The sequence below is a fragment of the Cryptomeria japonica genome, chromosome 2 (genome assembly GCF_030272615.1).
Source record: "Cryptomeria japonica chromosome 2, Sugi_1.0, whole genome shotgun sequence".
In the NCBI taxonomy this organism is placed as follows: domain Eukaryota; kingdom Viridiplantae; phylum Streptophyta; class Pinopsida; order Cupressales; family Cupressaceae; genus Cryptomeria; species Cryptomeria japonica.
Window position 1 is genome coordinate 80,908,792 of NC_081406.1, and position 14,551 is coordinate 80,923,342.

Genomic DNA, 14,551 nt, shown 5'->3' on the forward strand with positions numbered 1-14,551 from the left:
TCCCTTGTACCTTGGAATATTTATCTTTAATAATAACTATAGGAAGTGTATTAATTTAACTAGAAATTAACTTTTATTTGTAGATGCAATCCTGTAACTGCTAATTATACTCTAGCCTGTTGCAAATGATCACAATAGAAACGTATAACTTTGTGGGAGAACAAAACTATTCAGAAATCTGGTCTGCAATTACATCAAAAGCAGCTATATGTCTTGAGATGACTCATGTTGCAAGACTTTGAGATTTTGCTAGATCAGGACTGCAATACGGACATTGTTATTTTAGAATGGATCAGCGTGGATTTTTGCAAATACATCTAAGTAGTCCAGAAGGTCCAGAATAAACATTAAAATTTAAAACCCATTTCTATATTTGAATAGTTTTGGTGCAAATATGCAACATAAATTTGCAAAACAGCTAAATAGGAAAAAATCCTTATTTAAGGAGTTTAACCAAGATGGGTTTAGTTAAAAAAGTCAATGACAAATATTGGATAAATGACATGATTTTTTTCTGGTTGTATTGTAAAAATATAAAATTAATAGAGCAAAGTGAGAGTGTGAAAAAGGAAATATTTCTGTTATAAAATTCAGATTTATCCAATTTCACACAAAACACGTGAGATCCTCATGCAAGCGATATTGGTCCATGCATCTTCTTACTAAAGGCATAGTAGGAGCTACACAAGAATTCAGACACCCAAACTTAATTACATGTTTCTACTTAGTTTTCAATTGATGCAAAGCTCCTACAATGGCTTCTAATTAATGTGTAGCTGCTACTTATTTTTCATGGAGGACAGATACTCTGAAAGAGCTATTCAAGTTTATCTGCAGCCAATTCTGGAAAGCATTTCTTGTTGTTTTTACAGGGAAAAATAGTAAGCAAATGGTACATAATAGTGTATTATTTAATACAATATTAAGAACATTCAAATTGAATTGCAATATATGCCTTTCCCACGAATTTGACTTCCAAACCTAACTTTCATTTCTTGGCACATCTTCCTCATTGATGTGAATCATGAATATAAAAACAAGGTTACCAACAAGCATATAAAAAATTATGAGTATTAGGTTTTCACAGTCCACATTCATAAACTTTTTAGCTTTTGGAAAAAAATTCCATATCAAATTGTTATATAAACATTTTTGATCATAGTCCATTGTCTATCACTAAGATGATTAAGTCAACAATAGATTGTAGAAAATAGGCAAACCTAAATAGTGCATTCCAAGATATGTGGGCTACCTTGTGATGTGTTAGGGGAGGTTAAATGATGGGTTAAAACATAAGGTGTAACTAGAAATTAAGAGATGAAGCTAGTGTTGTAATGTCCCCACTTTGAAATAGAATTTAATGGTAAATATTAATAATAAAATTAAAATTTAAAAGAATAAAAATAAATTTAAATTTAAAATACAAAATAATATAATTAAAAATTTAATTAAGTTAATGAATGGACAAAAGGCATGAAATGATATTGTGACTCTCCCAAATATGAGGTATAAAAGGGAGAAGAGAGCCTCATTTGAGAGGGGATAATTTGGGGGGAATAAAAAGTGCAAAACTGAATTAAATAAGAAGTGCAGATCTGATTGTGAAAGGTTGTGTCCCTTTCAAAGGGCAGAAATAATGAAGAGTTGCACTCTTTCAAAGGGTGCTAATGGTGAAAGGGTGTGTCTCTTGCCAAAGGGCATACATGATGAAAAGGTGTGACCTCTCCCTCACATTGAAAGATATAAATCACCATCGATCAGTTCGGATCAGAACTGTTATTAAGTTACAGGCATTAACATAGCTGATCATCTGATAAATGATCACAGTTATACAGTAAATATAGTGGATACTACAATCTCATACATGAACATAATCAGATATAATAAGAATATAAATGTGATGGGAATTAATTCTATAATGATGATAACTTGAAATATAATGTGATGAATTTAACTTATAAAGCTGATAATGAATGTAATTTAATGCTGTCACAAAATCTGATATAACACAATAATATGGACAATATAAGGACTGATTAATATGATGGTATAATAATGCTAAACTAAGGGAACTTGTAACCCTTACAAGACACTTATAAAATCATATCAATTGCAAACTAATTTCTTAATGTATGTGTGAGCCTCTCTTAGGTATGCCACTCCATAGTGGATGCCTAACCCCTGCCACATGGAGCCAAGAAGGATGAAGCATCTGCTCTTGGGCTTAAGAGAGGAGGTGGTTGTGATGAGGGGGAACGGTGATAGTACACCTCACTGGGTACGCCACTCCATGATGGATGCTTAACACCTGCCACATGGAACCAAGAGGGTTGTAGCATCTGCTCTTGGGCCTAGGGTGGAGGGTCTTTCAGACACCCTATCCAGCTAGCCTACCCTAGTGCACTAAGAATCGGATAATAAAGAATGGCAACTAACCTACAAATCTGATTTTATCTAACAAATATAATACTAATGGAAAACAATATACAAAGGTACTCCCATAAACTTAATTATCTATTTTAGATTTCGACAAATTTAGGTTTATTTAAAGTATAACTAATTAGGGGATGTTACAAGTGTGGTGAGAGGTTATAGACAAAAGCTTTGACTAGAAATAAAGAGATGAAAAAAGAGATGGTGGTTCTGGAGGTAGTCTGTTGTGGCAACCCAAAATAAATTTCTTGAATATTCTTCTGTGCTCACCCCTGTGTCATGTTGATAAACTCCTCTTGTTTTGTTTCTTTTGTGGTACCAGCTGAATTTGTACTCTTCTCTTTCCTCTTGTCCACTTATGTCTCTGCCCCTTTCAGGGTATCCAGATATGTTCATCTCTCCTTTAATTTAAGACAGTTTGGTTTCGTTCCTTTCTCTCTATGATATCATTCCAACTGATTTTTGCCAAGCTTCCCTACTTTTATGGGGTTACTTGTTTGTGTTATTCCTATAATAACTTTACTCACTTTTCTTCTATTATGTTTTTGTTCTTTTAACCCTTTCACTCTCTATAGGCCTCACCCATTCCACTTCATTATCTCTCTCCTCTATCGTAATGCATATTATCCTTTGTCCCATTAGACCATCTAATTTCTTCCATTTTAAGCCTTCAACTTTCCCTTTTATTACCTTTTGTTTCATCTACTCTGATCTTGCATGTTCCTTGTTCATGTTACCTCAACAAATTCTCCTCTAATTCCTTTTTGTCAAATTCCTATTCAAGTTATTTTTTCATATTTGCCACTCTAGAGGTATCCCTGCAACCTAGCTCAAAGCCCAACCTGCCTTACCTTGGTCTTACTTACTGACAAGTTGGGGCCAAGAAGGGCTGAGATGAGGCGAGACTAGTCCTCTAGGGATGTACGTAGCCATCCACAAGCCATGTGCATCGGGCGAACTCGAGCCTTAGAGTGTAACCCGAGACCAATGGGGAGTAGACCCACAACCCAAGCTGACTCCGCTACTTGTGCGTCTTTACTTTAATTTTATTAAGCAATTTCATATTTTATTTCTCCTTTTGTATTCATAGGGCTATGTAATGTCCCCTTTTGGGAGGACCCTTGATTCTTTCCCTAAAATCATAAATTCCATTAAAATAAGAAATGTAAAATAAAATCTTTATCAAGATAAATCTGGTTGAGATCCTGCAACCATGTTAGATAATATTTGAAGTTGAACTATAATTTATAAGATCAATTCATTTAATTAGGGTTAATAATCACACATATGAGTATAATTATCATCACATCTATATTCATCACAATGGGTTTGAATGCGGGAGCACGATAGTTTGGATCGAAGCAATCCTCACATTAAGCCCAAGTGTGGATATATCATCCCCATTGGCCCCAAGTGGCAGGCACATTGGACACCCATCACGGGGTGGTCTACTCAGTGGGATGCTTGTCTCTGCCCATCCTATTGATGTTACAATGTGTATATTCTTTTTTAGTATTCAATAACAATAGGGTTTGAATGAAGGAGCATGATAGGTTGGCCTGAAGCAATCCTCACACCAAGTGCAAGAGTGGATACAAATCCTCTTGGACCCAAGTGGCTGGCACATTGGACATCCATCAAGGGCTGGTCTACATAAAGGGATGCTCGTCTCTTATTTATCCTCTTATGACACTGATTTCTCTAACAATCAACCATCGTAGAGGTTGGAAAGAAAATTGCAATAGGGTGTCCGAAAAACCCTCCTACCTAAGCCCAAGAGTCGACACTCACCCTCTTGGCCCCAAGTGGTAGGTGCATTGGACATCCATCATGGGGTGGCCTATTTAGATGGTGATCTCGTATCTGCTCCCCTTGCTTACATCTCCTTCCCTTCTCTACACGATTGTTTGTCGGGTTACAAATAGATTGATGTTTTATGATACCAGATTGCTATATACGATTGCTGATGATTTGATCTGACTGTTTCCTTTCAGATGAGTGCAGATTACATATAATATTTTCTGTTCTGATTGCTATCCTTGATCTTGTTTGATGTATGAGTAGTTCTGCTCTTCTTCGATTGCCTGATTCCATTTATACTTTCATACTTTATTGGAAAGACACATCCCTTTGAAAAGAGACACCCATTTTAATTGTAATACGACTCATATCTCCTTATTGCTTACCGTATCATTCAAATCAGATCTGCACTTCTGATTATAGATTAAATACCACTTACTTCTATTCCCTTCCTCTTTTCTCCCCCTCTCTAATTGAATTTGTCTTCCCTCTTATATCTTCAAGTGAGGAGGAGTCACACCTCTTCATCATGTCTGCCCTTTGCTATGGTCACAACCTTCATAGTTATCACCTTTTGAAAGAGTCACAACCCCTCATTATTTATGCCCTTTCAGATTATAGCTATAATATCCCCTTTCAGATTTTCAATAAAACATGAAATTTTTGATGTTTTCTTTCAATGCACAATGGGGAAGAAAGAAGAGTGTGAAATAGCAATAATATTCAATCAAACAATGAAACCCTCTTTTTTTTATTAATTGTAGTTGCTTGAAATTGTAAAAATGCTGATATGCTGAATTGGAAAGCAATTATAAGCAGTTTTCTGATAATTTAAATCAATAATCCCTTATAGAACAATTACTGAATATACTATCTATAAAGTTTACTTACAAGCTGCTCTACTACTCTAGGGAATTGCAGATTTCGTAAATGGCAACGGTTGGGCTTAAAACTGTAATGTCTCCAACTTTGGTCTAGAAAACAACAAGCAGTTGTGCGATCAAGGGTGGCAGCCTCGATGACAATTTTCAAGTAGTTAGGAGGTAATAAGTGTAGATGGTACCAATATTAGTTTGTATATGTATGGGAAGCATGGAGAACATCACCCTATTCCAATAAATTATTAGGACAAAAGACAAATAAAAGATTTGATGGATGAGCCACCATTGAGGCATCGAGACTTGCTAGCATCCAAGGTGTACACAGCTGGTCTTTCATCAAAGAATATGCAGTAATAAGATGTTTATGATTCATCATCGTCATCAAGACCACAAGAAAGTGATACATATTCAAGAAGTGTTGCCGATCATAAATATATCTATTCATTATATGTGATGACAGATTTGCATCAAAGATGATCAACAGGACAAGTCAAGAATTCTGTAATATGTCTATATCAGATCTGTGTAAGCAAATCCACAAATAGTCAGTATAGGTAATCGGATCTAACATCAGCATATATATTCCAAGTTGATCGTAGTTGGAAGAGACCAATTGGGTCAAACATAGAATACCAATCATCTCAAGCACACTGACATATGAGAGAAATAATAATCTTTATGGCAACATCGAACTTAAGACAGCAAAACAATTATTAGTCTTTGATTAATCTCCAGTCATTAACCTAATAAAAGATACGATTATGATTAATAATTAAACTGGACACATGAAGGTAATTTTTTGATCAAAGGAGCTCGAAGACTGCAAGATGGTACTAATAATGAGACGGAGGCGCAAGCAGCACTTCTTGCAGTCGAGTTGGCTTGCAACCATAAAATTCCGAAGTTACATTTAGAAGGAGATTCTAAAATTATTGTTGATGCAATTTCGAAGGGTTCCTCTCCATGTTGGCGAATAAGTAAATTCATTTCAATCATTTGCTCAAAGTTAAATGCCTTTCAAGATTATCAAATTTCACATATTAAGAGGGAAGGGAACGGGGTGGCGGACCTTTTGTCCTATGTGGCATGTGAACTGGACCCCTTTGTAACCCGGTGGTGGGGTAGCGTTGATGAGGAAGTAACTTGGCCGACTTAGTTGGCAGTTGTCATTATTTGTTTTTAATGCTCGCAGTACTGATCTCATTCCCACACCTGAGTTTGTACTTGGTATCATTGCATTTCCTTGCCATCATTAAGTTGTTGCCATCATCTTACTTCGTCATTATGGCATGATTTTTTGGATTGGCTCAATTTGAGGTGGCACAATGTATGGTGAGGGAGGTGACTGGAGTTTTTTATATAGAATGTTCCAGATCTTTTTAATTGTGTGAAGTTTTTTGGCTTGTGGAGAGTCCCGTGTGTGTGAGTGAGGTGTTGAAGGGCTTTAATCTCCTGCTGCTGTGGGTGGACATGGAGGCGAATTTTACTCTCCACTCTACCAAACAACAACTTGCATTTCTGGGAGCCATCTTTGATAAGCGGTTGGGAGGAATTTGTAATTGTGACGAAGATGCTTTATTGGATATCATTAAAATGTTTGGTGGGAAGGGAATACCTGGTATCGGAATATAGGTATCGCACAAATATGGACATTGTGTCCATTTTGGTGGCTTGGGGACTGATTTTGCTACCAAGGCCGAGGTGACATGGGTTTTGAAGGCGTGTGTGCCGACTCACTCTCTTTGTGGCTTGGAATCTTAGTTGGCGCGTGTGGTTCCTGGGCAAGGTCTGCGGAGGCCTTTCGTTGAAGGAGTTATGTTGGACAGAGTTAATGTGGCATACCGGCCTTTCCTATTGTGGAGAGATGGTGCGGACCAAGTGAAGAGGTCAGAAGAGGCTCGTGAAGCTTGGGAAGACCTCATGGTCTTTGTCCGTTCAGCGGAAATGGAGAGGGACATGGCGCGAGCTGCCAAGAAAAAACAAGACCAAAGAAAGGTGGGGGAGGCTATATTTGCTGAAGGGCCTAGGTCCTCGTCTGGTCAGAGGGAGAATTTTAGAGGAAGCGGGTGATGAAGACTCTCCCTTCGTTTGTGATGCCGAGTGAAGATGAGAATTGTGAGCCCTAATTTTGGTATCACTAGTCTTTTTGATGTATTTTTTTGTCTTATTCAATGACTGTAGAAGCTTGTTTAGTAAGCTTGTTTAGTAAGGATATAGTGTGTATATGTTAGTTATATGTCCTTAGTTAAGGATTTGTCGATTGATGGATTCTATTAGACTGCTAAAGGTCATTATTCTGGTGTGAAAGGATTATTGTAGGGTTGCTTATGGCAAATTTTGTTCTATTGCCACTGTCCTGCTAGGTAGGGTTGGAAGAATTATGATGTATTGGTGTTATTGGGGAGTCTGCCTGTACTCACTTCAGGCTTTTTGTAGAATGTACACTCATTTATATTATACTTAATAAAATGATATATTACCGATAAAAAAAAATTAAACTGGACACATAACCGATTTGTTGATATGTGAAGGGATGCGATTAAAGATAGATTAAGGGAAACGATTTCAAAGAGACAAGAGATGTGTCTCTTTAGATGCCCTTCATCATCATATATTAAGACAATCTAATTCATTCCAATAAGATTTCCAATATATTTTATCTTGCTTCTTGATTCCAGTTTTGAAGAGCTCGAAGTGAGCAAGGCTGAAGGCCCAATATCGTGTGCATATTCCAGTCAGCGATATATATCAGAAATAGTACCCTCTTTGCATGGAGTTCAATTAATAATCAGAGACAGCAATCATCTCTCATCACTTTTAGTGATTGAGGATCATTATCAGCATAGTTCCATTCCCGAATTAGACACAACTTCACAGCATATCATATACTTATTGCAAGTTATTATATTCATATCAGATATAGTAGTTATATTGCTTCAAGAGATAATACAGATCAGACGTTGCATGATTCAAGTGACTATATTGGAAACAGCGATCCATATTGCCATAGATCACCTTATATCTCATTGCATGTTTACTTTGACATAATTGATATAGAAAGTGATTATTGCAATCAGTGCAAATATTCATCAATTCACTTAAGCATACCTTCAATTATACAAATCAGAGAGAGCAAGTGGCATTGATTATTGTCATATCTTATATGATTGCATTCATATTTTAATTACATAAGTTTATTGTAAAAATCAGATATTGTAAGTTAGAAAATTGAAGTAATTGTCCCAATATTCCTAGTTATCTAAAAAGGGACATTACAAAAACAATATATCAATGGTGCAAGTGTTTGTTATGGTTGCATTATGACAATTGCAGATGTACAACCTGTTGGATCTTGCAGATTTTCATACCCTCATCTCAGTTCTCATTATATATACCCAATCTAAGAAAGTTTTCATGGGTTTGTGGTGTTTTGGTAATGTTCTAGTCATTGTATTGATTCCACCCTTTTTGGCCTAGGTTCCTGTTGTCACAAAAGTTTGCACCCTTGCTGACCTCTCAACTCAACAACCTCGTGAAACATGGAAACAACCCCAAAGTGTGGGACCTTGCGCAATGGGGTTGAATCTCCGAAGAAGGCCGACTTCCTTTTCAATTCAAGTGCGAGTGTTGAACCAACTCAACACTCCAAATTCTACTTTTAAACCTATCCTAATAGCTTGCAGATGAAAAGGGAAGAAGGAAATGCTAAAATGAAAGGAGGCGATGCACCAAGATAAGAAATGTTCCTCTCCCCACCCCAAAATGACACAAAGAATCAATCAAAATACCTTGGAGATGCACAAATTTCAGTTGCATGAATAACCTCTATGCATGTATTGGAGGTTAGAATTTGCTGAATGTCAAAAGGGGAGAAGTTTTCCCACAAGTCACACCCAGAAACAAGTTAACACAGAACATACGTGAGAGAAAGCTACAAAACATGCACTTACAATGAAGGTAAGAAAACACACACAACATGCATAAGTTGAAGGAAGGTGAGCATGATAATTTCAATTCATCCAGGCCAATGGCCAAACTTACAGTTGTAGAAATGCAAGAAAATATACAAATCTTCAAGAGAAGTGAAAGAGCAAAGAGTAGCTCAAGCTAGCAGGGAGAGAACCTTGAGTGTTGATCACATCATCCAGAAGTGTCACAAGTTGTTGGAAGTTGGACGTCGTGTCCTATTGCAAGGGGAGAGGAGTCGGGAACCTAGGGGTTTCGGGATTTCGGGGTCATGAAGGAGTTCCGAGATTTCGGGGTCATGAAGGAAAAGACTTGGAACCTGGGGGTTCCAAGATTCTGGGGTCATGAAGGAAAAGGCCTGGAACTTGGGGGTTCTGGGATCATGAAGGAAAAGGCTTGGAACCTGGGGGTTCTCAGATTCCGCGGTCATGAAGGAAAAGGCTTGGAACCTGGTTCCCGACAAGACAACACTTAACACCTTATGATTCCATTGGCTTTGTCCTTGATCAACTGGGTAAGCACTGGTCCATGGAACATATCTTTGATCGATTCTCACTGATGGGCCAAGGATGTCATAAAATGACAACAATACCCAAATTAAAAAAATGAAAAATCTGTCTAAGTGTGATGGTTGCCAAGGGTCCCATCTTTTAGAACATCCAATTGGGTATCTCTATTTCAAGTTTGGGGAATATCTGACCAAAATTGAAAAAGCTATGGGATTTTCCTAGTGTTAAGTATGTCATGTTTCAAATTTGGAGATGTTTTGAGAAAAAATGTACAAGTTATGCAATTTTAGATTTTGCCCCCAAGATCTTTGCATTGGAGATCATGCCCCAAAATCTCCGTGATGGGGGAAATGCCCCCACCATCTCCGTAGTGGGGAAAATTAGCCTCAAGTGACCCTTGAATTCTTATAATGAAAAATACTCCATGGATTTCCACAATTTTTTTGAAAAACGTATTTTTTGCTGTCGACAGGTGCTGTTAACACTCTAGAACTACAGTTTGAGGGATGCAATGGTTGATTTCCTGCCATATCTTGGAATTAGCACTTGCATGAGGGAATTGCCAATAATATCTTTGCACCGGGGGCGCCCTGGGCGCGCATGCAATTTTTACTGCAGATTTGAGTTACTACATACTATAATGACAATGAATGCCTAGTTTGCATACTTAGTGTTGTTTATTCAATCTAAAGACAACTTCTCCTCACACCGACTTGAATTTGGATTCTCTTGTCTTTAAAAGGGGATTGAACACCATTTTTGTTGAGGCTGGAAAAGGTTTTGAGGAATAGAGAAGATTTTGGGCAATGGCTTGATTGTTTCTGTGTTTTACTCCTTTGGTACGTAGTCAATGAAGTAATTTTCTATAATAATTTTACATACTTTGATCTGAGTGTATATGAGTACATGCACTCACTGTGTGTCATCTCCAGTTTGTGATTTAGTATTCTTTTGAGAAAAATAATCAAGTATTGTGATTTTCATTAGTGTTTTTCTTATTGTTAGTCTTGTTCAAGCAACATTGTAATATTGCTGTTACAGAACACATCTTGAAGAAGGATCTCACTTTAGCCCTGTGCAGGTCAAAGTATGACAAGTTCATAATTCTAGATTGACCATTGGATTATATTGATTGTTATGAATGAGTGTATATGTTGTATTGACTTTGTCACCTTGAATAAGCACCTATGAGTTCAGTTTCTTCCATAGCCTCAAAATTGATCATAAAACAAAAAACCTTAAGTCAACCATTTTATATTTCTATATTTATTTGAAATCCTCATATCTGAAACAAATCGATTTCAAGGAGCTTGCATGTTTTAAGATCTATTTCACTAATACTTGTCATAAGCATACGGGAATCAATTTGTTAGGCGCTAAGTTATAGATCTGTTACATACTTACATTCATTTACATAAAGGGAAACCCACCTAGGTTTTGTGGAGCTTAAACTGTAGACGAAAACACAATTGAATATATTTCTTGCTGATTGGCCTAAGTTCCAGCAGCTTTGAGCATAAGAGTTATGTAAATATTTAGGAGTTGTTGGAATACAAGTTGGGGAACCAACAGATTGGCAACTTTGCTCAAGATTTAGTGGTTTGTCATAGGTCAGAGTTTGAATTGTCTGCATCCAATATTTTGCCAATAACATTGTGAGATCTATTATTACTTTCCCTTCTAAGGGTAGCGACTCTGTCAATGGTTAACCATGTGAGATTGCATAGATAGCATCAGACATGGATGGTAGAATATATCAGTTTTAAAATGATCCACAAAAGAAATCGGCAGGATACTTGCAGAAAGAGAAAGCAACATAGAAAGCTAAGAATTTGGGCAGGCCTTCCACTCCTAACTCTAGTTCATCTAAGTGAAAGGAAAATACTGGTGATAGGAATAAATTATATCATAGTAGCATTGATGAACCTATCAATAGAATAGGGTTAGATGAAGATGAGGATGGGACTTCAATACCATAAAGTCCTTAGCAGTGCTGAAAAGGAAAAATAAAGGTTGAGAATAGATAATGATATCAATGAAAGATTCTTCTCCCAAGTACATCCACTGGCAACCAAACCTAGGGATAATGATTATGTTGATCATGTCTTGTCTCCTATAAAGCATCTGAACATCTGAGAGATAGTGTAGATAGAAAATGATGAAGATTTGCAAAGGCAATTACATTCAAAAAGAAAATTCAAGGTTCAAGGGAAACAAAACTTCTCAAAGAAGTGAATGGCCTTAGGCTGAATTAGATAGGTTGGAAGCTCAGAGAATCCAAGATGATTTGAAAAGAAGGATTGATGCTTTTAGAAGTATAGATCAATCTGACAATTTTGCTAACTCAAAGAAATCATCTCAAAATATTCTTGCCATTAATGCTGCAGTTCCAACCAAAATCCAACAACAAGGATTGAAGTTAAATGTTAAAGGATCTGTTTATGGTGGATCACAAAACACTCTAGTTACGGGAGGAAAAGGTCATGTTTTTGCTAGTTCACCATTGGTTTTAGAGAGATACAGACAATTGATGAAGCAAGAGATTGGAATTGAGCACTTCTTGCAGTGAGCGTTGACTCGTAAATTCATAAATGAGTTCATGAATGTCACCGAAAGATCAAATGAGTCTGTGCTTGATTTAACTGCAAAATTTACCAAGGTAATGAATGAAATGCCAGCCTACCTTAGACCAAGTGAATCTATGTGTTTAGTTTTATACTTGTTGCTCCCATATTTGGCATACCTTTAAAATTAAATTTCAAGTCAGTCTCAGTGTCGAGTAAAGATAATGAGCACGTTGTCCAAGGTCACTACCAGCCAAAAAATGAAAAACACGTGTATTGAAAATTACCAAGAATTGAGGGAAATCAGTTGACAGTCAGGATCTAAGCGTCATTTTGTATCACGTGGCCAACTTTCACGTGAACCCAGTTCATACTTTGTCATATTTTAAAACTTCAATTACTGGTGTTTGTTGCCTAGAAATGATCAAAATCTCTCTTTTTAGGATTCGTCATGAGGAGTAAATTGTGTTGTTGTCTCGTTTCCCTATCGTAAACTCATGTTTCAAATTTCAGCACTTAACTCCTTACCGTTTGGAAGATATGGTCATTTTTCTCAAGCCTGTGCATTAAATTTAAAATATTTAAATTATTTTTCAAATAAATAATTTAATATTTTAGATAATTTTAATATTGTGGCCTTTTTGAGGGAAAAAGTTGTCTAGAATTTCATTTTCATCTCTCCTTTATTCTCCTCCGTGGTCGATGGTTTCTGGAGGTCAAGGTCATAATCTTTCAAAGTAATGGTTAGAAATACTCCATTTTGGAGCATTCTTAACCCATAATCATAACCTTTGCAAAAGAAGGTTAGAAATGCTCCGTTTTGGAGCATTCTTAACCCATATTTCTAACCTCTCTCTCTCAAAAAAGGTTAGGAATGCTCCAAAACGGAGCATCTCTAACCTCATTTCCTAACCTTGTGAGCCCGCCTTGTCAAAAAGGTTAGGAATGCTCCAAAACGGAGCATCTCTAACCTCATTTTCTAACCTTGTGGGCCCGCCTTGTCAAGAAGGTTAGAAATGCTCCATTTTGGAGCATTCTTAACCTTTTCAGAAGAGTTTTTGTGTGTACAAAGATAATGCTGTTGCAACTGCTCTGATTGACATGAATTCACGTCATGAAAGCATAGACACTACATGTGAAGTGTTTGACAAAATGTTGCAGAATGCAGATCGTGGGACATCACTAATACGCATAGACATGTTGTGAAATGCAGATATGTGTGCAAGATGTGAAATGCAGATATGTAGATAAGGAGAACGATAATGTTGCGAGTTGATTGACATAATGCCTTAAAGAAACGTGGTCGCATTAACTGCCAACCGTGTCGTGTCTAAACTGCATTTCATATGCATTTTAACCTTACAATTGCAATCTTTCCCCCCGCAAGCCAACATGGAAGCCGTTAGACTAGTCACGGTTTTTAGTAAAGCATAGAGGATAAAGGAATTTTGCCAGTCGTCTAGTTGCAGTTGTTTTGGTAGATATATATGCAGATTGTGTAGGCATAGATAATACACGTAAAGTGTTTGAAGTATAGTAGATCGCAGAAACTTAGACAAGGCAAGCGAACTGTCTGATAAAATGCTCCAAAGAGATGTGTTGGCAGGTGTAAAGCTGAATTCCACGATCAACGAATGGAGATTTGTTAAAGCGTAGTTGTAGTCGTAGCCGCTCTAGTAGTCATGGATGCAGATCGTAATGCATAAACAATGCACGTGGAGTGTTTGGCAAAATACCAAGTGAAACACAATAGTGGAAGCATAGACAAGGCGTTTAACTGTTTGACAAACCGCCTCAAGGAAATATGTCACACGGTGAATGCAAATCATGGAAGCATTGACATGGCACGTGAACTGTTTGACAATATAACGTAGCAGACACATACAAATCATGGGGGGCATAGACAAGGTAAGTGAAGTGTTCAGCATAATACCTCAAATCAATGTCACCTCATTACATGGAATGATCGCAGAATATGCACCAAATTGTCAACGAACATTCATCAAAACGTTAAAGGATAGAGGAATCGCGTTGGATGTTGTAGTCGCAGCTGCTCTGGTAAACATGCATGCATCGTGGAGCATAAACAAAGCAAGTGAAATGCTTGGCAAAATGCCTTAAAGAAATGTGGTCTCATATAATGCAATGATCGTAGGATAGGCACAAAACCAGTCACGAATTTTATCAGAGCATGAAAGATAGAGGGATTTCGCCAGATATTGTCATTGCAACTACTTTGGAAGACGTGGTGCAAATCGTGGAAGCTTAGCCAATGTCGTAATTGGTTGACAGAACACCACGTATAATGCAGAAAGTGGAAGCTAAGACACGACATGTGAACTGATTGACAAAATGCATCAATTAGATGTCATCTCATAGAATGTAGTGTTAGATCACA

The 14,551-nt window shown here is 37.1% G+C and overlaps 1 protein-coding gene across 7 annotated transcripts in view; it reads left to right on the forward strand.

Moving 5' to 3' along the window:
- Positions 1–14,551, forward strand: part of LOC131078854 (DNA ligase 6) — a 323,121-nt gene that overhangs the window by 63,386 nt on the left and 245,184 nt on the right. The window lies entirely within an intron of this gene.